The sequence below is a fragment of the Mytilus edulis genome, chromosome 7 (genome assembly GCF_963676685.1).
Source record: "Mytilus edulis chromosome 7, xbMytEdul2.2, whole genome shotgun sequence".
In the NCBI taxonomy this organism is placed as follows: domain Eukaryota; kingdom Metazoa; phylum Mollusca; class Bivalvia; order Mytilida; family Mytilidae; genus Mytilus; species Mytilus edulis.
The window spans coordinates 89,823,601-89,843,614 of NC_092350.1; the positions used below are offsets into that span (position 1 = coordinate 89,823,601).

Here is a 20,014-nt window from a genome sequence, read left to right on the forward strand (position 1 = left end):
CCACCTTTCTTACATTTTTACCAGTCAAATTAGGAGTAGGTTTTGCAATAGATCTCCTTTCAAGTTTCCTCTGTTTTTTCTTAATTTTTTTGGCCATTTTTGCACTGACAAATTTATTTGGGGTGTCATTTTCACCATCAGAACAAATAGAAAACCCACGAAAGTGCAAATTCTGTAGCTAGTAAATAGGTAAGGTTGAAATCAAACATACATACATATACATATAGTAACCGCTTGGTGCATTCGTGAAAGAAAAAAATATCTACATGAAAAGAAATTAACCTTAAAACTTTTTTTTATTAGTATTTTAATTTTTGAAGAGTGTAAAAGGTGGCAAAAATTTGCGCCGCCCGGGAATCGAACCCGGGTCGCAAGAATGGGAATCTTGCATGATACCACTACACCAGCGGCGCTTCAATATGAAAAAGTGAATTTTATCTATTTCTACATATCCGGGTACCCTGTGATACTGCAACTTGTCCACTGTTCACCACAAAATACATCAATTTGTCATATACATTCTAACATTCTTGCAACAGACCTGTAGTTAAATCGAGAAAAACTGTTACGGGCAATAGGAACAAAAATTTGTTAAAAGCAAGAGGTTTTGCGTAAAAAGGTGGCAAAATCTGCCCCCAGTGAGAGTCGAACTCACGACCCCTGGTTTACGAGACCAGTGCTCTAACCACTGAGCTATAGGGGCTTTGACGCATCTTTCGCTTAATGTAGTATATGTTCATCAGGCAAAATTTCTCTCCAAATTTGATGTAAAAAGCCAAATTCAGGATAGAATACTAGAAAACTCATTTTGTTCAGTTCCCTTTTAAAGGAAAGCATGTATTTAGCCAATCAAAGTAGTAATATGATGCCCTTGGCTAAAACCCACGAAAGTGCAAATTCTGTAGCTAGTAAATAGGTAAGGTTGAAATCAAACATACATACATATACATATAGTAACCGCTTGGTGCATTCGTGAAAGAAAAAAATATCTACATGAAAAGAAATTAACCTTAAAACTTTTTTTTATTAGTATTTTAATTTTTGAAGAGTGTAAAAGGTGGCAAAAATTTGCGCCGCCCGGGAATCGAACCCGGGTCGCAAGAATGGGAATCTTGCATGATACCACTACACCAGCGGCGCTTCAATATGAAGAAGTGAATTTTATCTATTTCTACATATCCGGGTACCCTGTGATACTGCAACTTGTCCACTGTTCACCACAAAATACATCAACTTGTCATATACATTCTAACATTCTTGCAACAGACCTGTAGTTAAATCGAGAAAAACTGTTACGGGCAATAGGAACAAAAATTTGTTAAAAGCAAGAGGTTTTGCGTAAAAAGGTGGCAAAATCTGCCCCCAGTGAGAGTCGAACTCACGACCCCTGGTTTACGAGACCAGTGCTCTAACCACTGAGCTATAGGGGCTTTGACCCATCTTTCGCTTAATGTAGTATATGTTCATCAGGCAAAATTTCTCTCCAAATTTGATGTAAAAAGCCAAATTCAGGATAGAATACTAGAAAACTCATTTTGTTCAGTTCCCTTTTAAAGGAAAGCATGTATTTAGCCAATCAAAGTAGTAATATGATGCCCTTGGCTAAAACCCACGAAAGTGCAAATTCTGTAGCTAGTAAATAGGTAAGGTTGAAATCAAACATACATACATATACATATAGTAACCGCTTGGTGCATTCGTGAAAGAAAAAAATATCTACATGAAAAGAAATTAACCTTAAAACTTTTTTTTATTAGTATTTTAATTTTTGAAGAGTGTAAAAGGTGGCAAAAATTTGCGCCGCCCGGGAATCGAACCCGGGTCGCAAGAATGGGAATCTTGCATGATACCACTACACCAGCGGCGCTTCAATATGAAAAAGTGAATTTTATCTATTTCTACATATCCGGGTACCCTGTGATACTGCAACTTGTCCACTGTTCACCACAAAATACATCAACTTGTCATATACATTCTAACATTCTTGCAACAGACCTGTAGTTAAATCGAGAAAAACTGTTACGGGCAATAGGAACAAAAATTTGTTAAAAGCAAGAGGTTTTGCGTAAAAAGGTGGCAAAATCTGCCCCCAGTGAGAGTCGAACTCACGACCCCTGGTTTACGAGACCAGTGCTCTAACCACTGAGCTATAGGGGCTTTGACGCATCTTTCGCTTAATGTAGTATATGTTCATCAGGCAAAATTTCTCTCCAAATTTGATGTAAAAAGCCAAATTCAGGATAGAATACTAGAAAACTCATTTTGTTCAGTTCCCTTTTAAAGGAAAGCATGTATTTAGCCAATCAAAGTAGTAATATGATGCCCTTGGCTAAAACCCACGAAAGTGCAAATTCTGTAGCTAGTAAATAGGTAAGGTTGAAATCAAAAATACATACATATACATATAGTAACCGCTTGGTGCATTCGTGAAAGAAAAAAATATCTACATGAAAAGAAATTAACCTTAAAACTTTTTTTTATTAGTATTTTAATTTTTGAAGAGTGTAAAAGGTGGCAAAAATTTGCGCCGCCCGGGAATCGAACCCGGGTCGCAAGAATGGGAATCTTGCATGATACCACTACACCAGCGGCGCTTCAATATGAAAAAGTGAATTTTATCTATTTCTACATATCCGGGTACCCTGTGATACTGCAACTTGTCCACTGTTCACCACAAAATACATCAACTTGTCATATACATTCTAACATTCTTGCAACAGACCTGTAGTTAAATCGAGAAAAACTGTTACGGGCAATAGGAACAAAAATTTGTTAAAAGCAAGAGGTTTTGCGTAAAAAGGTGGCAAAATCTGCCCCCAGTGAGAGTCGAACTCACGACCCCTGGTTTACGAGACCAGTGCTCTAACCACTGAGCTATAGGGGCTTTGACGCATCTTTCGCTTAATGTAGTATATGTTCATTAGGCAAAATTTCTCTCCAAATTTGATGTAAAAAGCCAAATTCAGGATAGAATACTAGAAAACTCATTTTGTTCAGTTCCCTTTTAAAGGAAAGCATGTATTTAGCCAATCAAAGTAGTAATATGATGCCCTTGGCTAAAACCCACGAAAGTGCAAATTCTGTAGCTAGTAAATAGGTAAGGTTGAAATCAAACATACATACATATACATATAGTAACCGCTTGATGCATTCGTGAAAGAAAAAAATATCTACATGAAAAGAAATTAACCTTAAAACTTTTTTTTATTAGTATTTTAATTTTTGAAGAGTGTAAAAGGTGGCAAAAATTTGCGCCGCCCGGGAATCGAACCCGGGTCGCAAGAATGGGAATCTTGCATGATACCACTACACCAGCGGCGCTTCAATATGAAAAAGTGAATTTTATCTATTTCTACATATCCGGGTACCCTGTGATACTGCAACTTGTCCACTGTTCACCACAAAATACATCAACTTGTCATATACATTCTAACATTCTTGCAACAGACCTGTAGTTAAATCGAGAAAAACTGTTACGGGCAATAGGAACAAAAATTTGTTAAAAGCAAGAGGTTTTGCGTAAAAAGGTGGCAAAATCTGCCCCCAGTGAGAGTCGAACTCACGACCCCTGGTTTACGAGACCAGTGCTCTAACCACTGAGCTATAGGGGCTTTGACGCATCTTTCGCTTAATGTAGTATATGTTCATCAGGCAAAATTTCTCTCCAAATTTGATGTAAAAAGCCAAATTCAGGATAGAATACTAGAAAACTCATTTTGTTCAGTTCCCTTTTAAAGGAAAGCATGTACATGTATTTAGCCAATCAAAGGAGTAATATGATGCCCTTGGCTAAAACCCACGAAAGTGCAAATTCTGTAGCTAGTAAATAGGTAAGGTTGAAACCAAACATACATACATATACATATAGTAACCGCTTGGTGCATTCGTGAAAGAAAAAAATATCTACATGAAAAGAAATTAACCTTAAAACTTTTTTTTATTAGTATTTTAATTTTTGAAGAGTGTAAAAGGTGGCAAAAATTTGCGCCGCCCGGGAATCGAACCCGGGTCGCAAGAATGGGAATCTTGCATGATACCACTACACCAGCGGCGCTTCAATATGAAAAAGTGAATTTTATCTATTTCTACATATCCGGGTACCCTGTGATACTGCAACTTGTCCACTGTTCACCACAAAATACATCAACTTGTCATATACATTCTAACATTCTTGCAACAGACCTGTAGTTAAATCGAGAAAAACTGTTACGGGCAATAGGAACAAAAATTTGTTAAAAGCAAGAGGTTTTGCGTAAAAAGGTGGCAAAATCTGCCCCCAGTGAGAGTCGAACTCACGACCCCTGGTTTACGAGACCAGTGCTCTAACCACTGAGCTATAGGGGCTTTGACGCATCTTTCGCTTAATGTAGTATATGTTCATCAGGCAAAATTTCTCTCCAAATTTGATGTAAAAAGCCAAATTCAGGATAGAATACTAGAAAACTCATTTTGTTCAGTTCCCTTTTAAAGGAAAGCATGTATTTAGCCAATCAAAGTAGTAATATGATGCCCTTGGCTAAAACCCACGAAAGTGCAAATTCTGTAGCTAGTAAATAGGTAAGGTTGAAATCAAACATACATACATATACATATAGTAACCGCTTGATGCATTCGTGAAAGAAAAAAATATCTACATGAAAAGAAATTAACCTTAAAACTTTTTTTTATTAGTATTTTAATTTTTGAAGAGTGTAAAAGGTGGCAAAAATTTGCGCCGCCCGGGAATCGAACCCGGGTCGCAAGAATGGGAATCTTGCATGATACCACTACACCAGCGGCGCTTCAATATGAAAAAGTGAATTTTATCTATTTCTACATATCCGGGTACCCTGTGATACTGCAACTTGTCCACTGTTCACCACAAAATACATCAACTTGTCATATACATTCTAACATTCTTGCAACAGACCTGTAGTTAAATCGAGAAAAACTGTTACGGGCAATAGGAACAAAAATTTGTTAAAAGCAAGAGGTTTTGCGTAAAAAGGTGGCAAAATCTGCCCCCAGTGAGAGTCGAACTCACGACCCCTGGTTTACGAGACCAGTGCTCTAACCACTGAGCTATAGGGGCTTTGACGCATCTTTCGCTTAATGTAGTATATGTTCATCAGGCAAAATTTCTCTCCAAATTTGATGTAAAAAGCCAAATTCAGGATAGAATACTAGAAAACTCATTTTGTTCAGTTCCCTTTTAAAGGAAAGCATGTACATGTATTTAGCCAATCAAAGTAGTAATATGATGCCCTTGGCTAAAACCCACGAAAGTGCAAATTCTGTAGCTAGTAAATAGGTAAGGTTGAAATCAAACATACATACATATACATATAGTAACCGCTTGATGCATTCGTGAAAGAAAAAAATATCTACATGAAAAGAAATTAACCTTAAAACTTTTTTTTATTAGTATTTTAATTTTTGAAGAGTGTAAAAGGTGGCAAAAATTTGCGCCGCCCGGGAATCGAACCCGGGTCGCAAGAATGGGAATCTTGCATGATACCACTACACCAGCGGCGCTTCAATATGAAAAAGTGAATTTTATCTATTTCTACATATCCGGGTACCCTGTGATACTGCAACTTGTCCACTGTTCACCACAAAATACATCAACTTGTCATATACATTCTAACATTCTTGCAACAGACCTGTAGTTAAATCGAGAAAAACTGTTACGGGCAATAGGAACAAAAATTTGTTAAAAGCAAGAGGTTTTGCGTAAAAAGGTGGCAAAATCTGCCCCCAGTGAGAGTCGAACTCACGACCCCTGGTTTACGAGACCAGTGCTCTAACCACTGAGCTATAGGGGCTTTGACGCATCTTTCGCTTAATGTAGTATATGTTCATCAGGCAAAATTTCTCTCCAAATTTGATGTAAAAAGCCAAATTCAGGATAGAATACTAGAAAACTCATTTTGTTCAGTTCCCTTTTAAAGGAAAGCATGTATTTAGCCAATCAAAGTAGTAATATGATGCCCTTGGCTAAAACCCACGAAAGTGCAAATTCTGTAGCTAGTAAATAGGTAAGGTTGAAATCAAACATACATACATATACATATAGTAACCGCTTGATGCATTCGTGAAAGAAAAAAATATCTACATGAAAAGAAATTAACCTTAAAACTTTTTTTTATTAGTATTTTAATTTTTGAAGAGTGTAAAAGGTGGCAAAAATTTGCGCCGCCCGGGAATCGAACCCGGGTCGCAAGAATGGGAATCTTGCATGATACCACTACACCAGCGGCGCTTCAATATGAAAAAGTGAATTTTATCTATTTCTACATATCCGGGTACCCTGTGATACTGCAACTTGTCCACTGTTCACCACAAAATACATCAACTTGTCATATACATTCTAACATTCTTGCAACAGACCTGTAGTTAAATCGAGAAAAACTGTTACGGGCAATAGGAACAAAAATTTGTTAAAAGCAAGAGGTTTTGCGTAAAAAGGTGGCAAAATCTGCCCCCAGTGAGAGTCGAACTCACGACCCCTGGTTTACGAGACCAGTGCTCTAACCACTGAGCTATAGGGGCTTTGACGCATCTTTCGCTTAATGTAGTATATGTTCATCAGGCAAAATTTCTCTACAAATTTGATGTAAAAAGCCAAATTCAGGATAGAATACTAGAAAACTCATTTTGTTCAGTTCCCTTTTAAAGGAAAGCATGTATTTAGCCAATCAAAGTAGTAATATGATGCCCTTGGCTAAAACCCACGAAAGTGCAAATTCTGTAGCTAGTAAATAGGTAAGGTTGAAATCAAACATACATACATATACATATAGTAACCGCTTGGTGCATTCGTGAAAGAAAAAAATATCTACATGAAAAGAAATTAACCTTAAAACTTTTTTTTATTAGTATTTTAATTTTTGAAGAGTGTAAAAGGTGGCAAAAATTTGCGCCGCCCGGGAATCGAACCCGGGTCGCAAGAATGGGAATCTTGCATGATACCACTACACCAGTGGCGCTTCAATATGAAAAAGTGAATTTTATCTATTTCTACATATCCGGGTACCCTGTGATACTGCAACTTGTCCACTGTTCACCACAAAATACATCAACTTGTCATATACATTCTAACATTCTTGCAACAGACCTGTAGTTAAATCGAGAAAAACTGTTACGGGCAATAGGAACAAAAATTTGTTAAAAGCAAGAGGTTTTGCGTAAAAAGGTGGCAAAATCTGCCCCCAGTGAGAGTCGAACTCACGACCCCTGGTTTACGAGACCAGTGCTCTAACCACTGAGTTATAGGGGCTTTGACGCATCTTTCGCTTAATGTAGTATATGTTCATCAGGCAAAATTTCTCTCCAAATTTGATGTAAAAAGCCAAATTCAGGATAGAATACTAGAAAACTCATTTTGTTCAGTTCCCTTTTAAAGGAAAGCATGTATTTAGCCAATCAAAGTAGTAATATGATGCCCTTGGCTAAAACCCACGAAAGTGCAAATTCTGTAGCTAGTAAATAGGTAAGGTTGAAATCAAACATACATACATATACATATAGTAACCGCTTGATGCATTCGTGAAAGAAAAAAATATCTACATGAAAAGAAATTAACCTTAAAACTTTTTTTTATTAGTATTTTAATTTTTGAAGAGTGTAAAAGGTGGCAAAAATTTGCGCCGCCCGGGAATCGAACCCGGGTCGCAAGAATGGGAATCTTGCATGATACCACTACACCAGCGGCGCTTCAATATGAAAAAGTGAATTTTATCTATTTCTACATATCCGGGTACCCTGTGATACTGCAACTTGTCCACTGTTCACCACAAAATACATCAACTTGTCATATACATTCTAACATTCTTGCAACAGACCTGTAGTTAAATCGAGAAAAACTGTTACGGGCAATAGGAACAAAAATTTGTTAAAAGCAAGAGGTTTTGCGTAAAAAGGTGGCAAAATCTGCCCCCAGTGAGAGTCGAACTCACGACCCCTGGTTTACGAGACCAGTGCTCTAACCACTGAGCTATAGGGGCTTTGACGCATCTTTCGCTTAATGTAGTATATGTTCATCAGGCAAAATTTCTCTCCAAATTTGATGTAAAAAGCCAAATTCAGGATAGAATACTAGAAAACTCATTTTGTTCAGTTCCCTTTTAAAGGAAAGCATGTATTTAGCCAATCAAAGTAGTAATATGATGCCCTTGGCTAAAACCCACGAAAGTGCAAATTCTGTAGCTAGTAAATAGGTAAGGTTGAAATCAAACATACATACATATACATATAGTAACCGCTTGATGCATTCGTGAAAGAAAAAAATATCTACATGAAAAGAAATTAACCTTAAAACTTTTTTTTATTAGTATTTTAATTTTTGAAGAGTGTAAAAGGTGGCAAAAATTTGCGCCGCCCGGGAATCTTGCATGATACCACTACACCAGCGGCGCTTCAATATGAAGAAGTGAATTTTATCTATTTCTATATATACGGGTACCCTGTGATACTGCAACTTGTCTACTGTTCACCACAAAATAAATCAACTTTTCATATACATCTAACATTCTTGCAACAGACCTGTAGTTGAATCGAGAAAAACTGTTACGGGCAATAGGAACAAAAATTTGTTAAAAGCAAGAAGTTTTGCGTAAAAAGGTGGCAAAATCTGCCCCCAGTGAGAGTCGAACTCACGACCCCTGGTTTACGAGACCAGTGCTCTAACCACTGAGCTATAGGGGCTTTGACGCATCTTTCGCTTAATGTAGTATATGTTCATCAGGCAAAATTTCTCTCTAAATTTGATGTAAAAAGCCAAATTCAGGATAGAATACTAGAAAACTCATTTTGTTCAGTTCCCTTTTAAAGGAAAGCATGTATTTAGCCAATCAAAAGTAGTAATATGATGCTTTGGCTAAAACCCACGAAAGTGCAAATTCTGTAGCTACCCAGCAGGCACAAAACGTTGTGTCAACGTTGATCCAAAGTCAGTCTTCAACGTTGTTACAACGTTGAAACTTGGGTTAGTTTTGAAAGTTGTAATGACGTTGAAATTGTGACGTTGAATCAACGTTGTAGTTTCAACGTTGTATTGACGTTGATAACATGTTGAAATCGGGTCCAGTGACGTTAAAATCAGGTCGGGTTCAGGTTGAAATCAGGTCGGGTTTAGGTTGAAATCAGGTCGAGTTAGGTTGAAATCAGGTCGAGTTAGGTTGAAATCAGGTCGGGTCTAGGTTGAAATCAGGTCGAGTTAGGTTGTAGTTGGGTCATTTGTATGTTCAACTTAGTTGAAGTGATGGTTTTGGGGTGTACATTAATCCTTATTGGCACGTGTTCAAATACAATAACAAGATACCTGAATTATGAAATGAAAAAGCCACTTTCAAGTTTTATTTCAAGTTGGTGTCTATCAACAGTTCCTTTCTCAACAAGGGACTCCAAAAGAGAATAGTAGACAATCACAATCAGAAACAAAGAGAAGAGACAGTTACAATATCAAAATTTTATTAGAAACCAAATATATCAATATTAACAAAGCTTACTTTTCTAGCACATCAACTTCTCAAAGCAAATGAAAAAAGAAAAACTTACTACAGCACACTGGTTTGATTCTGGTTGATCAAGTTTTCCAACTTATACAAAATTATGTAAATGCAGCAAATTTGACACAGTGACACAAAATGCCTCCTTTGTTTTATGTGAATACATAGCAGGACCATTAAAAAAGGATGTTCTCACTTTAAGTTTTTGTAATCCGATATTTCATGTATTTACTTCTATTTTATTTTCTTTTTTTCATTTTTATTGATACTTGTTGATCTGAAATTTGACTTTTTGAGGGTATACCGTATGTTTTTTTAAATTTATCTTGAAGGCATTTGGAACAAACCATACCATCACCAAGCTGTTTACTCATTCAATCATTATCTATACACCCGATACAATTGAGTAAACCGGAGAAAAAAAGATGCACCAAATAACGTATTTCTAAATTTCACTGCCTTTTTTTACTGGCACTAAATTAACTGTAGAAATTAAAAAAAGAGGTTTTTAAAATGAAAAATTTATTTTGTTTTAATGATTTATTCTTTTGGCCTAGAAACTCCTTCTGTTGTCTGTGGGGCACACTTCAAATGTCCCGATCACTGCTCGGATATTTTGGATTCTGGTGTCTCTTTGTGGCAGGCTAGAACAGCATCTGAAAGCATGGAAAAGAAATAACATAAATTTGAATTACATAAATAAAGTTGTGTACTTTTGTTTTACAAGCCAGAATGTTTATTTGAAACAATTGTACCAGCTTGCATAAATAACAAGACAAAGCATGAATCCTTTAAACCAGATCTGTGTTTTGCAATAACCAAAATGTTCATATATAGATAAAACTATCAAAGATGAGAGATATTTAACGAAAAAATCTAAAAGACCAAAGCAGTGTTTAAGAGCAGACCATTTCTATGTGTGTCAGACACACCATATCGAGTTGTATTGGAACGAATGGCTAGTTTTCGATGACACCCCCCTCCCCCTTTTTCTGATATTACTGACTCTGTGCATGGCTAGATATGTTTTATGTTAGTTTGCTAATTAGAGGATATATGCAATCATGTTTTGACATGAAACTGAATTAGATTCAGTAAGATAAGACCTTCTCATAATTTCTGTGAAGGTAAACATGCAGATAATCTGATAAATAATTTGAATGTGTTTGTTTCAAGGACGTATAACTAATATACGTCCTTGGTTTGTTTATTTTATGATTCTTCGTTAATTTAACTGTAAAATAGACTTACGCTAATATCAAGAGGTTTATACAGAAAAGTCTTCTATCTTCTTTATATTCCTTAGACGCAGTTGTTCTCTATTTGTTCATCAGTCTGGTGCGATAATTTCTCGAGGATGATTTTCAAATTTTTCTAAACGGATATGTTAAAAAGAGGTGCGCGTGCTTGCGTGCGCATCCAAATGTAAATATTCGGAACTCCAGTTGAAAAACCGCGAAAATTTAAAAACTTCTCAATTATTATGATTACATTGTACATCGATGATATTTTAAGTTTATATATTAAATATCAATCGGTAAAAATAATTAAATAAATATATCGAATAATTTCACCTATTTATTTAATTTAATGAAAGCAATTAAAAAAATCGATTTGATTTAAAAAAATATATATAAACTAAGAATATATCATATTTATACAGATATACATATAATTTAAATAGCATTTAAACAGGTTTTGAGATCTCCCAAAATATAGATAATTAATAAACCAAAATTAGATCTTCTTAACAATTGGTTAGAATTTATTTTTTTAAAGATACTTGAAAAATAATCACAAAACAAAATTAATTTGAAAAAGCCGATTTGTTATTGGTGATGTCTCCTGACCACTTGTTCTTGTCCAAAACTCCTTTCCATGCATAAACAAATTCGGTCTACCCCTTTTTTGTGGAAAAAAAAATGATTGATTATATAGGGATCATAGAAGCATGACAGGAGGAAACCCCCTCACTCTTATGGCAGTCAGTGGACCCCCTTATAAGTATTATAAATTCTAGATTAGACACTTATTATCCAATCGTTTATAACACTGCAGCACTGCTCCTTGTTCGATCTGCTCATCCAATATATATCTGTACCCTTCAATTTTGACAATAAGATTTTTCTGTCGCGATTGACTGACGTTAACCCAACGTTGAATTAACGTTGTTGTTTAAACGTTGATTTTAACGACGTAAATTCAACGTTGAAACAACGTTGTGAAGTCAACGTTGAATACCCTGACGTTAGATCAACGTTGAATTTAGGTCGATCAACGTCACGACCATATTTCAACCAAATTTCAACGTTGTCACAACGTTGAGTGCCCACTGGGTAGTAAATAGGTAAGGTTGAAATCAAACATACATACATATACATATAGTAACCGCTTGGTGCATTCGTGAAAGAAAAAAATATCTACATGAAAAGAAATTAACCTTAAAACTTTTTTTTATTAGTATTTTAATTTTTGAAGAGTGTAAAAGGTGGCAAAAATTTGCGCCGCCCGGGAATCGAACCCGGGTCGCAAGAATGGGAATCTTGCATGATACCACTACACCAGCGGCGCTTCAATATGAAGAAGTGAATTTTATCTATTTCTATATATACGGGTACCCTGTGATACTGCAACTTGTCTACTGTTCACCACAAAATAAATCAACTTTTCATATACATCTAACATTCTTGCAACAGACCTGTAGTTGAATCGAGAAAAACTGTTACGGGCAATAGGAACAAAAATTTGTTAAAAGCAAGAAGTTTTGCGTAAAAAGGTGGCAAAATCTGCCCCCAGTGAGAGTCGAACTCACGACCCCTGGTTTACGAGACCAGTGCTCTAACCACTGAGCTATAGGGGCTTTGACGCATCTTTCGCTTAATGTAGTATATGTTCATCAGGCAAAATTTCTCTCTAAATTTGATGTAAAAAGCCAAATTCAGGATAGAATACTAGAAAACTCATTTTGTTCAGTTCCCTTTTAAAGGAAAGCATGTATTTAGCCAATCAAAAGTAGTAATATGATGCTTTGGCTAAAACCCACGAAAGTGCAAATTCTGTAGCTAGTAAATAGGTAAGGTTGAAATCAAACATACATACATATACATATAGTAACCGCTTGGTGCATTCGTGAAAGAAAAAAATATCTACATGAAAAGAAATTAACCTTAAAACTTTTTTTTATTAGTATTTTAATTTTTGAAGAGTGTAAAAGGTGGCAAAAATTTGCGCCGCCCGGGAATCGAACCCGGGTCGCAAGAATGGGAATCTTGCATGATACCACTACACCAGCGGCGCTTCAATATGAAGAAGTGAATTTTATCTATTTCTATATATACGGGTACCCTGTGATACTGCAACTTGTCTACTGTTCACCACAAAATAAATCAACTTTTCATATACATCTAACATTCTTGCAACAGACCTGTAGTTGAATCGAGAAAAACTGTTACGGGCAATAGGAACAAAAATTTGTTAAAAGCAAGAAGTTTTGCGTAAAAAGGTGGCAAAATCTGCCCCCAGTGAGAGTCGAACTCACGACCCCTGGTTTACGAGACCAGTGCTCTAACCACTGAGCTATAGGGGCTTTGACGCATCTTTCGCTTAATGTAGTATATGTTCATCAGGCAAAATTTCTCTCTAAATTTGATGTAAAAAGCCAAATTCAGGATAGAATACTAGAAAACTCATTTTGTTCAGTTCCCTTTTAAAGGAAAGCATGTATTTAGCCAATCAAAAGTAGTAATATGATGCTTTGGCTAAAACCCACGAAAGTGCAAATTCTGTAGCTAGTAAATAGGTAAGGTTGAAATCAAACATACATACATATACATATAGTAACCGCTTGGTGCATTCGTGAAAGAAAAAAATATCTACATGAAAAGAAATTAACCTTAAAACTTTTTTTTATTAGTATTTTAATTTTTGAAGAGTGTAAAAGGTGGCAAAAATTTGCGCCGCCCGGGAATCGAACCCGGGTCGCAAGAATGGGAATCTTGCATGATACCACTACACCAGCGGCGCTTCAATATGAAGAAGTGAATTTTATCTATTTCTATATATACGGGTACCCTGTGATACTGCAACTTGTCTACTGTTCACCACAAAATAAATCAACTTTTCATATACATCTAACATTCTTGCAACAGACCTGTAGTTGAATCGAGAAAAACTGTTACGGGCAATAGGAACAAAAATTTGTTAAAAGCAAGAAGTTTTGCGTAAAAAGGTGGCAAAATCTGCCCCCAGTGAGAGTCGAACTCACGACCCCTGGTTTACGAGACCAGTGCTCTAACCACTGAGCTATAGGGGCTTTGACGCATCTTTCGCTTAATGTAGTATATGTTCATCAGGCAAAATTTCTCTCTAAATTTGATGTAAAAAGCCAAATTCAGGATAGAATACTAGAAAACTCATTTTGTTCAGTTCCCTTTTAAAGGAAAGCATGTATTTAGCCAATCAAAAGTAGTAATATGATGCTTTGGCTAAAACCCACGAAAGTGCAAATTCTGTAGCTAGTAAATAGGTAAGGTTGAAATCAAACATACATACATATGAGACAATATCTGAAAAAGTCTAGTTTTTGGCAATAAGAAAATACCAAAAAAAATTCTTTAGACCCGGTATTTTAATAGCACAAATCGAAGAACACACATTGGGGATCTAGGAACTGTTGTCTGTAATTCAAATACTTGTTTAATAAGGAAACAATGGCAATTTAAAAAATGGTACAAAAAAAATCCAGTTCTTTCCTGTTACCAAAGTGAATCAATTTTAAAAAGTTTCTAATGGGAATAAGGAATAAGTTTAAGACACTATTTGTGGTTTACTAGTATATCCTGCAATAGTTTATCAAATGCCAATTATTGATTTTAGCATTTGCAATACAAAAGGTTTAGAAATATAGTCAGATATGTCGGTAACATGAAAGAATCTGGAGTAACAGGACAACGGTAACAGGACAGAGTTGGTAACAGAAAGGATTTTTCTGCTTTATTTTAAAGTTTAAGAAAAATAAATCATTTTAGATTGGTCACAATTGGAAGATAACAGCAAACAATGTCATTTATCCTTTGAAACTGTATTTGCAAGATGAAAAATTTGCCCAGGTAATGAACAATTCTAAAATAAATTCCTTTCTGTTACTATCTACTATACTAGAATTGCACAATGTTCTCTGCTGTTATCAAAAGCAAAAAACCTATTTTTTTATTCAATATACTGTATATTATTTTGAAATTTATTTGATATGGGGGTGATAACTTATATTAAATGAAATGGTTGGCATATAGTAGATTAACTGTTCGATTCTTCAGTGAAATTGTCTTGAACATCCTTCCTGTTACTGATGATGGTTATGCTGTTACTTTTGATCAGGTAACATGACAGAACGTAACAGAAAGGAATTACGCGATAGTTTTTGTCCTTTTTATCACATTAAATGTAAGTGTATTTCCTGTGACATATAACTTTTAAAAAGATGATATAAAAACACACTTAATGTTGTGGTGCACACATAAAAATATTCTCAGAAAGTGTAAAAAAAGGCTATAACAGGATAGAACACCAATAAGTATTTTTCTATAAATTCTTACCTTGGATGGGCTTGAATTTTCAAACCTGGCCGCCTTTCCAACTATTTCTTTGTACTAATACATTCAGGGAATGATGCTCTTCACAATACATAATGGGAAAATAACTTTTGGTCTTGTAAACGTTTCCACAGGTAAAAAAAACCCAGTGGTAACAGGAGGGAAATCACCCCTGGGGACAAATTTTTTTTCTCTTAAAATTTGCAAAATTTTATTACATGCTATACTTATAATATAAAAAGACAAATTAGGGGCAAGTTTATTAAATAATATATCATATATGTGAGAATCGGACGCCTGTTTAGCTAATTTGGATATTATTTGAATGATTTAGTTTTCAAAAAAACACAGGGGACAACATGATTTTAGGGGGGGTTGAACATTTAAATTACAATATTTTATTGGAAGAAATATAAGAATGAGTGTTTAATTGGCAGGCCATGGTGCATTATATAATTTAGTTTATACTAAAACTTAAAATTTTCAAAAAAGATGGTTGAATAAAAAAATAATTGCTGGTGAAGTGCGGGACATGGAAATTAGACTTTTTCAGATATTGTCTCATATACATATAGTAACCGCTTGGTGCATTCGTGAAAGAAAAAAATATCTACATGAAAAGAAATTAACCTTAAAACTTTTTTTTATTAGTATTTTAATTTTTGAAGAGTGTAAAAGGTGGCAAAAATTTGCGCCGCCCGGGAATCGAACCCGGGTCGCAAGAATGGGAATCTTGCATGATACCACTACACCAGCGGCGCTTCAATATGAAGAAGTGAATTTTATCTATTTCTATATATACGGGTACCCTGTGATACTGCAACTTGTCTACTGTTCACCACAAAATAAATCAACTTTTCATATACATCTAACATTCTTGCAACAGACCTGTAGTTGAATCGAGAAAAACTGTTACGGGCAATAGGAACAAAAATTTGTTAAAAGCAAGAAGTTTTGCGTAAAAAGGTGGCAAAATCTGCCCCCAGTGAGAGTCGAACTCACGACCCCTGGTTTACGAGACCAGTGCTCTAACCACTGAGCTATAGGGGCTTTGACGCATCTTTCGCTTAATGTAGTATATGTTCATCAGGCAAAATTTCTCTCTAAATTTGATGTAAAAAGCCAAATTCAGGATAGAATACTAGAAAACTCATTTTGTTCAGTTCCCTTTTAAAGGAAAGCATGTATTTAGCCAATCAAAAGTAGTAATATGATGCTTTGGCTAAAACCCACGAAAGTGCAAATTCTGTAGCTAGTAAATAGGTAAGGTTGAAATCAAACATACATACATATACATATAGTAACCGCTTGGTGCATTCGTGAAAGAAAAAAATATCTACATGAAAAGAAATTAACCTTAAAACTTTTTTTTATTAGTATTTTAATTTTTGAAGAGTGTAAAAGGTGGCAAAAATTTGCGCCGCCCGGGAATCGAACCCGGGTCGCAAGAATGGGAATCTTGCATGATACCACTACACCAGCGGCGCTTCAATATGAAGAAGTGAATTTTATCTATTTCTATATATACGGGTACCCTGTGATACTGCAACTTGTCTACTGTTCACCACAAAATAAATCAACTTTTCATATACATCTAACATTCTTGCAACAGACCTGTAGTTGAATCGAGAAAAACTGTTACGGGCAATAGGAACAAAAATTTGTTAAAAGCAAGAAGTTTTGCGTAAAAAGGTGGCAAAATCTGCCCCCAGTGAGAGTCGAACTCACGACCCCTGGTTTACGAGACCAGTGCTCTTTTTTTTTATCTTTATTATAATCAAACTTCGTATTTACATATCACAGTTCAGAATTACACATCAATGAAAACAATATTATCAATTATTGTCATTTCTCTGAAAAGAAACATTCAATATTCTACATTTACAATTCAAATGCGTGAAATATTTTTCACGAACATAATTATCTGGTTATATACTCATATATAGATATCATAACATATCCTATAGTAAATATTCATATACTTATATTCTAACTCACTCTTATCTACCATTCAGCACATACATTCAAATTGATAAAAAGCTTACACAGAATACAAAGAAAAATTAGAGTGAAAAATGATCATGACGTCTTATTTTCCGACAGAGGACAAAAAATAATACAATGAAAATATTGTTCGCACTGGGCTGGATTCCATTCCACAACGCAATCAAAAGTCGAAGTATTAAATATCGAGTCAATCATCAGCTACTTTAAGACATGCAACCATAGCACAAAAATTATCAAAATATTTTGAAAAACTTTTTCACAACATTCTCACAAACAACATACAAACTATCTCTCTTACAAATCAACATATAATAAAATAATAAAACAATTAAAGTTTTTTATTAGTCGCAAATTCTATCATCTCATCTAGTCCTTTTCTCACATCATCAGTCATCAATTTCGGTATAGTTCTTACATCACGAAAATCTTCAGTCAACACTTTATTAAATTTATAGAAACCTCGGTCACTGCAATCGAGTATTTCAAATTCTTTATCATCTATATAATACAATATCAGACGTTTCCTCAATGTTTTTCCGATCAATATTTCGTTGCGACCTCCTGATTGTTTCAAAACAAATTTTGGAATTAACTTAATATCAGTTGCAATATTTGACGGAAATGTTTGTTTACTTTTGTCATTTTGTTCTACCATTCTATCGCGTTGAGATGTAGCAGATAAAATATCACTGTAATTTACTTTACTAAGCGGCATAAATTCTGAAAGTACATTTCCTTTTGTTTTACATTTATCCTTTTCAATTATGTCAATGGATAATCCACGTTTGTTTTTATTTACATTGTTAATTTCACTATTCAATGACACAGAACATTCTTTACCTGTATCGATTGAACACAGTTCTATATTTGGACGTTCTATACCGGTTTCAATGTTACCTGTACATGCAGTAGTGGAGGCCTCAGACGGGTTCTCTTCAATGTCCATTATATCTGATGTATTTGTTGCTACCGTTTCGTCCCGTATTTGATTTGTTTCAAAAGCACTATTCAAATGAATCACTTCGGTATGTTTTTCAATATTAGAAACACTATCAACAATATTATTATATTCCTTCATACGTTTTTTGTCACGATTGACAGTTGAATTAGACTTTCGTTTACTTTTATTGTTATCTTCATTTGAAAACATGATAGAAATGCGTGCTCTGTCATTTTCACCATGCACGGTAAATGTTATATTTCTAAATTGTCCACAAGCATTTTCTATGGTGCTCATCAATAAAGATGGAAGTCTCTCCATTATAAAACAATTCACCTTCGGTGGCCTCTTTCTATACGACAATGTTTACAAATACGTAATACTTTACAAACGACAGTTTTGTCATAATTAAAGAAAACAACTTACTTCTGATACAAGTTAGAATGTTTATATTCCAAATATATGCTTGGAAATCCGAGCAATCACTTATAACATAGTAATTTTTCCTTAGACATAAACAACACGTCCAGTCACTTAAAGGTCCACTCGACCACTCACTGTCACGGGCAATAGGAAGAAAAATTTGTTAAAAGCAAGGGGTTTTGCGTAAAAAGGTGGCAAAATCTGCCCCCAGTGAGAGTCGAACTCACGACCCCTGGTTTACGAGACCAGTGCTCTTTTTTTTTTTATCTTTATTCATCATACTTCATACATACAATTATCATATACACACATAGCAATTCCTTATCCACACATTTATATACATTATTATCACAGTTTTAAATATCCATTTATTTTGACAGTAATAGACTTTATCTATTTACTTTGATAGTATTTATTCATCATTACTGTTTTATACTTTATACATGTTATATATTTCTTTCAAAATATCCATTTATATTTACAGTTATATACTTTATATACATGTATTTACTTTTAAAATATGTCTTTTTTTCCTTTTTTCTTTTTTCCTTTTTTTTTTTTTTTTTTTTAAATTTTCTTCAATTTGATCCAACAAAATACTATCTCTTATCAAATAAGACTTAATGATTCGTATTCGATTCTGTAAACAGTGATTTTAGTCAAAACGGTTATGCAAGATGAATCAAATAAAACAATATATGCGGATGGAGTTCCAATTCCTTCACATATTCAAAATTTTTTAATCAGTCGCATAAGTTATTAACCAAAGACTTATCTTTTCAAATTGAACAAAAACTAGTATTTCGGTATGCTAAAAAATAAAATTATTTACAACAATATTCATTTCACCAAAGTAAACAGTTCATTGTCAAATGCAAATCTGGCCATTAACTCAACTTTTTCGTCCGTATCGTCTGGACGAAATTCATAGTCTCTCACATCACCAAAGTCTTGTTCTACATTTTTCTTAAATGTATGGTAATCATCATCAATTGAACACACTTCTATTGTATTGTCAAGTTCCCTATCATACCGTATAATTTTACCGGTTCCTTTCAATTTTGCTATTAGTTTATCTGGCAATAATCTACTTTTCTTGATCACAACTTTAGAAATAACGTCATCAATTCCAACTAATATATCGTCATCATCAGATTCATCATCTTTTTGTGTTGGCAATTTTCTTTCATTTCTACTTTGTTTTACATTTTCCAATAAAATTTGATCGACATTGTCTATTGATCCTTTCCTTTTTGTAGTTTTCTTACTTTTCTTAGGTGAATTCTTATGTAAATGTTTATCTGAAAACATTGTGCCGTTTTCCGGTAATTCATGCGCAATATTGTCCATTACGGTTGCAGTTTCGGCGCTCCGTACATTTTCATTTTCGAGTTCCATCAATTGATCACATTGAATAATTTCAGTAGCTTGACTTTCGTTTGTTGCTATATTTTCATTATCTTTGGTAACTTTCTGTATGAAATTCGACATTCTAATGTTATTCCTGCGTTCCATAGATTGAGATTTACGTTTATTGTTTTTATCCTCACTTTGTCCAAACATTA

The 20,014-nt window shown here is 34.6% G+C and overlaps 30 non-coding genes across 30 annotated transcripts; all 30 read right to left on the minus strand.

Annotated features, from left to right (window-relative positions):
- Window positions 1-342: 342 nt before the first annotated feature.
- Trnag-ccc (transfer RNA glycine (anticodon CCC)) lies at window positions 343-413 on the minus strand. Its single transcript has one exon. It is a non-coding gene; the product is annotated as a tRNA-Gly (tRNA).
- Window positions 414-630: 217 nt separating this feature from the next.
- Window positions 631-703, minus strand: Trnat-cgu (transfer RNA threonine (anticodon CGU)). The gene has a single exon. It is a non-coding gene; the product is annotated as a tRNA-Thr (tRNA).
- A 366-nt stretch (window positions 704-1,069) lies between these two features.
- Trnag-ccc (transfer RNA glycine (anticodon CCC)) lies at window positions 1,070-1,140 on the minus strand. Its single transcript has one exon. It is a non-coding gene; the product is annotated as a tRNA-Gly (tRNA).
- Window positions 1,141-1,357: 217 nt separating this feature from the next.
- Trnat-cgu (transfer RNA threonine (anticodon CGU)) lies at window positions 1,358-1,430 on the minus strand. Its single transcript has one exon. It is a non-coding gene; the product is annotated as a tRNA-Thr (tRNA).
- A 366-nt stretch (window positions 1,431-1,796) lies between these two features.
- On the minus strand, window positions 1,797-1,867 carry Trnag-ccc (transfer RNA glycine (anticodon CCC)). Its single transcript has one exon. It is a non-coding gene; the product is annotated as a tRNA-Gly (tRNA).
- Window positions 1,868-2,084: 217 nt separating this feature from the next.
- Trnat-cgu (transfer RNA threonine (anticodon CGU)) lies at window positions 2,085-2,157 on the minus strand. Its single transcript has one exon. It is a non-coding gene; the product is annotated as a tRNA-Thr (tRNA).
- Window positions 2,158-2,523: 366 nt separating this feature from the next.
- On the minus strand, window positions 2,524-2,594 carry Trnag-ccc (transfer RNA glycine (anticodon CCC)). The gene has a single exon. It is a non-coding gene; the product is annotated as a tRNA-Gly (tRNA).
- Window positions 2,595-2,811: 217 nt separating this feature from the next.
- Trnat-cgu (transfer RNA threonine (anticodon CGU)) lies at window positions 2,812-2,884 on the minus strand. Its single transcript has one exon. It is a non-coding gene; the product is annotated as a tRNA-Thr (tRNA).
- A 366-nt stretch (window positions 2,885-3,250) lies between these two features.
- Trnag-ccc (transfer RNA glycine (anticodon CCC)) lies at window positions 3,251-3,321 on the minus strand. Its single transcript has one exon. It is a non-coding gene; the product is annotated as a tRNA-Gly (tRNA).
- Window positions 3,322-3,538: 217 nt separating this feature from the next.
- Window positions 3,539-3,611, minus strand: Trnat-cgu (transfer RNA threonine (anticodon CGU)). Its single transcript has one exon. It is a non-coding gene; the product is annotated as a tRNA-Thr (tRNA).
- A 372-nt stretch (window positions 3,612-3,983) lies between these two features.
- Window positions 3,984-4,054, minus strand: Trnag-ccc (transfer RNA glycine (anticodon CCC)). The gene has a single exon. It is a non-coding gene; the product is annotated as a tRNA-Gly (tRNA).
- Window positions 4,055-4,271: 217 nt separating this feature from the next.
- On the minus strand, window positions 4,272-4,344 carry Trnat-cgu (transfer RNA threonine (anticodon CGU)). Its single transcript has one exon. It is a non-coding gene; the product is annotated as a tRNA-Thr (tRNA).
- Window positions 4,345-4,710: 366 nt separating this feature from the next.
- On the minus strand, window positions 4,711-4,781 carry Trnag-ccc (transfer RNA glycine (anticodon CCC)). The gene has a single exon. It is a non-coding gene; the product is annotated as a tRNA-Gly (tRNA).
- Window positions 4,782-4,998: 217 nt separating this feature from the next.
- Trnat-cgu (transfer RNA threonine (anticodon CGU)) lies at window positions 4,999-5,071 on the minus strand. The gene has a single exon. It is a non-coding gene; the product is annotated as a tRNA-Thr (tRNA).
- Window positions 5,072-5,443: 372 nt separating this feature from the next.
- Window positions 5,444-5,514, minus strand: Trnag-ccc (transfer RNA glycine (anticodon CCC)). Its single transcript has one exon. It is a non-coding gene; the product is annotated as a tRNA-Gly (tRNA).
- A 217-nt stretch (window positions 5,515-5,731) lies between these two features.
- Window positions 5,732-5,804, minus strand: Trnat-cgu (transfer RNA threonine (anticodon CGU)). The gene has a single exon. It is a non-coding gene; the product is annotated as a tRNA-Thr (tRNA).
- Window positions 5,805-6,170: 366 nt separating this feature from the next.
- Trnag-ccc (transfer RNA glycine (anticodon CCC)) lies at window positions 6,171-6,241 on the minus strand. The gene has a single exon. It is a non-coding gene; the product is annotated as a tRNA-Gly (tRNA).
- A 217-nt stretch (window positions 6,242-6,458) lies between these two features.
- Trnat-cgu (transfer RNA threonine (anticodon CGU)) lies at window positions 6,459-6,531 on the minus strand. The gene has a single exon. It is a non-coding gene; the product is annotated as a tRNA-Thr (tRNA).
- A 1,093-nt stretch (window positions 6,532-7,624) lies between these two features.
- Trnag-ccc (transfer RNA glycine (anticodon CCC)) lies at window positions 7,625-7,695 on the minus strand. Its single transcript has one exon. It is a non-coding gene; the product is annotated as a tRNA-Gly (tRNA).
- Window positions 7,696-7,912: 217 nt separating this feature from the next.
- Trnat-cgu (transfer RNA threonine (anticodon CGU)) lies at window positions 7,913-7,985 on the minus strand. Its single transcript has one exon. It is a non-coding gene; the product is annotated as a tRNA-Thr (tRNA).
- Window positions 7,986-8,612: 627 nt separating this feature from the next.
- Window positions 8,613-8,685, minus strand: Trnat-cgu (transfer RNA threonine (anticodon CGU)). Its single transcript has one exon. It is a non-coding gene; the product is annotated as a tRNA-Thr (tRNA).
- Window positions 8,686-11,988: 3,303 nt separating this feature from the next.
- Trnag-ccc (transfer RNA glycine (anticodon CCC)) lies at window positions 11,989-12,059 on the minus strand. The gene has a single exon. It is a non-coding gene; the product is annotated as a tRNA-Gly (tRNA).
- A 216-nt stretch (window positions 12,060-12,275) lies between these two features.
- Trnat-cgu (transfer RNA threonine (anticodon CGU)) lies at window positions 12,276-12,348 on the minus strand. The gene has a single exon. It is a non-coding gene; the product is annotated as a tRNA-Thr (tRNA).
- Window positions 12,349-12,714: 366 nt separating this feature from the next.
- Window positions 12,715-12,785, minus strand: Trnag-ccc (transfer RNA glycine (anticodon CCC)). Its single transcript has one exon. It is a non-coding gene; the product is annotated as a tRNA-Gly (tRNA).
- Window positions 12,786-13,001: 216 nt separating this feature from the next.
- Trnat-cgu (transfer RNA threonine (anticodon CGU)) lies at window positions 13,002-13,074 on the minus strand. Its single transcript has one exon. It is a non-coding gene; the product is annotated as a tRNA-Thr (tRNA).
- Window positions 13,075-13,440: 366 nt separating this feature from the next.
- On the minus strand, window positions 13,441-13,511 carry Trnag-ccc (transfer RNA glycine (anticodon CCC)). Its single transcript has one exon. It is a non-coding gene; the product is annotated as a tRNA-Gly (tRNA).
- Window positions 13,512-13,727: 216 nt separating this feature from the next.
- Window positions 13,728-13,800, minus strand: Trnat-cgu (transfer RNA threonine (anticodon CGU)). The gene has a single exon. It is a non-coding gene; the product is annotated as a tRNA-Thr (tRNA).
- Window positions 13,801-15,769: 1,969 nt separating this feature from the next.
- Trnag-ccc (transfer RNA glycine (anticodon CCC)) lies at window positions 15,770-15,840 on the minus strand. Its single transcript has one exon. It is a non-coding gene; the product is annotated as a tRNA-Gly (tRNA).
- A 216-nt stretch (window positions 15,841-16,056) lies between these two features.
- Trnat-cgu (transfer RNA threonine (anticodon CGU)) lies at window positions 16,057-16,129 on the minus strand. Its single transcript has one exon. It is a non-coding gene; the product is annotated as a tRNA-Thr (tRNA).
- Window positions 16,130-16,495: 366 nt separating this feature from the next.
- On the minus strand, window positions 16,496-16,566 carry Trnag-ccc (transfer RNA glycine (anticodon CCC)). Its single transcript has one exon. It is a non-coding gene; the product is annotated as a tRNA-Gly (tRNA).
- Window positions 16,567-20,014: the final 3,448 nt, after the last annotated feature.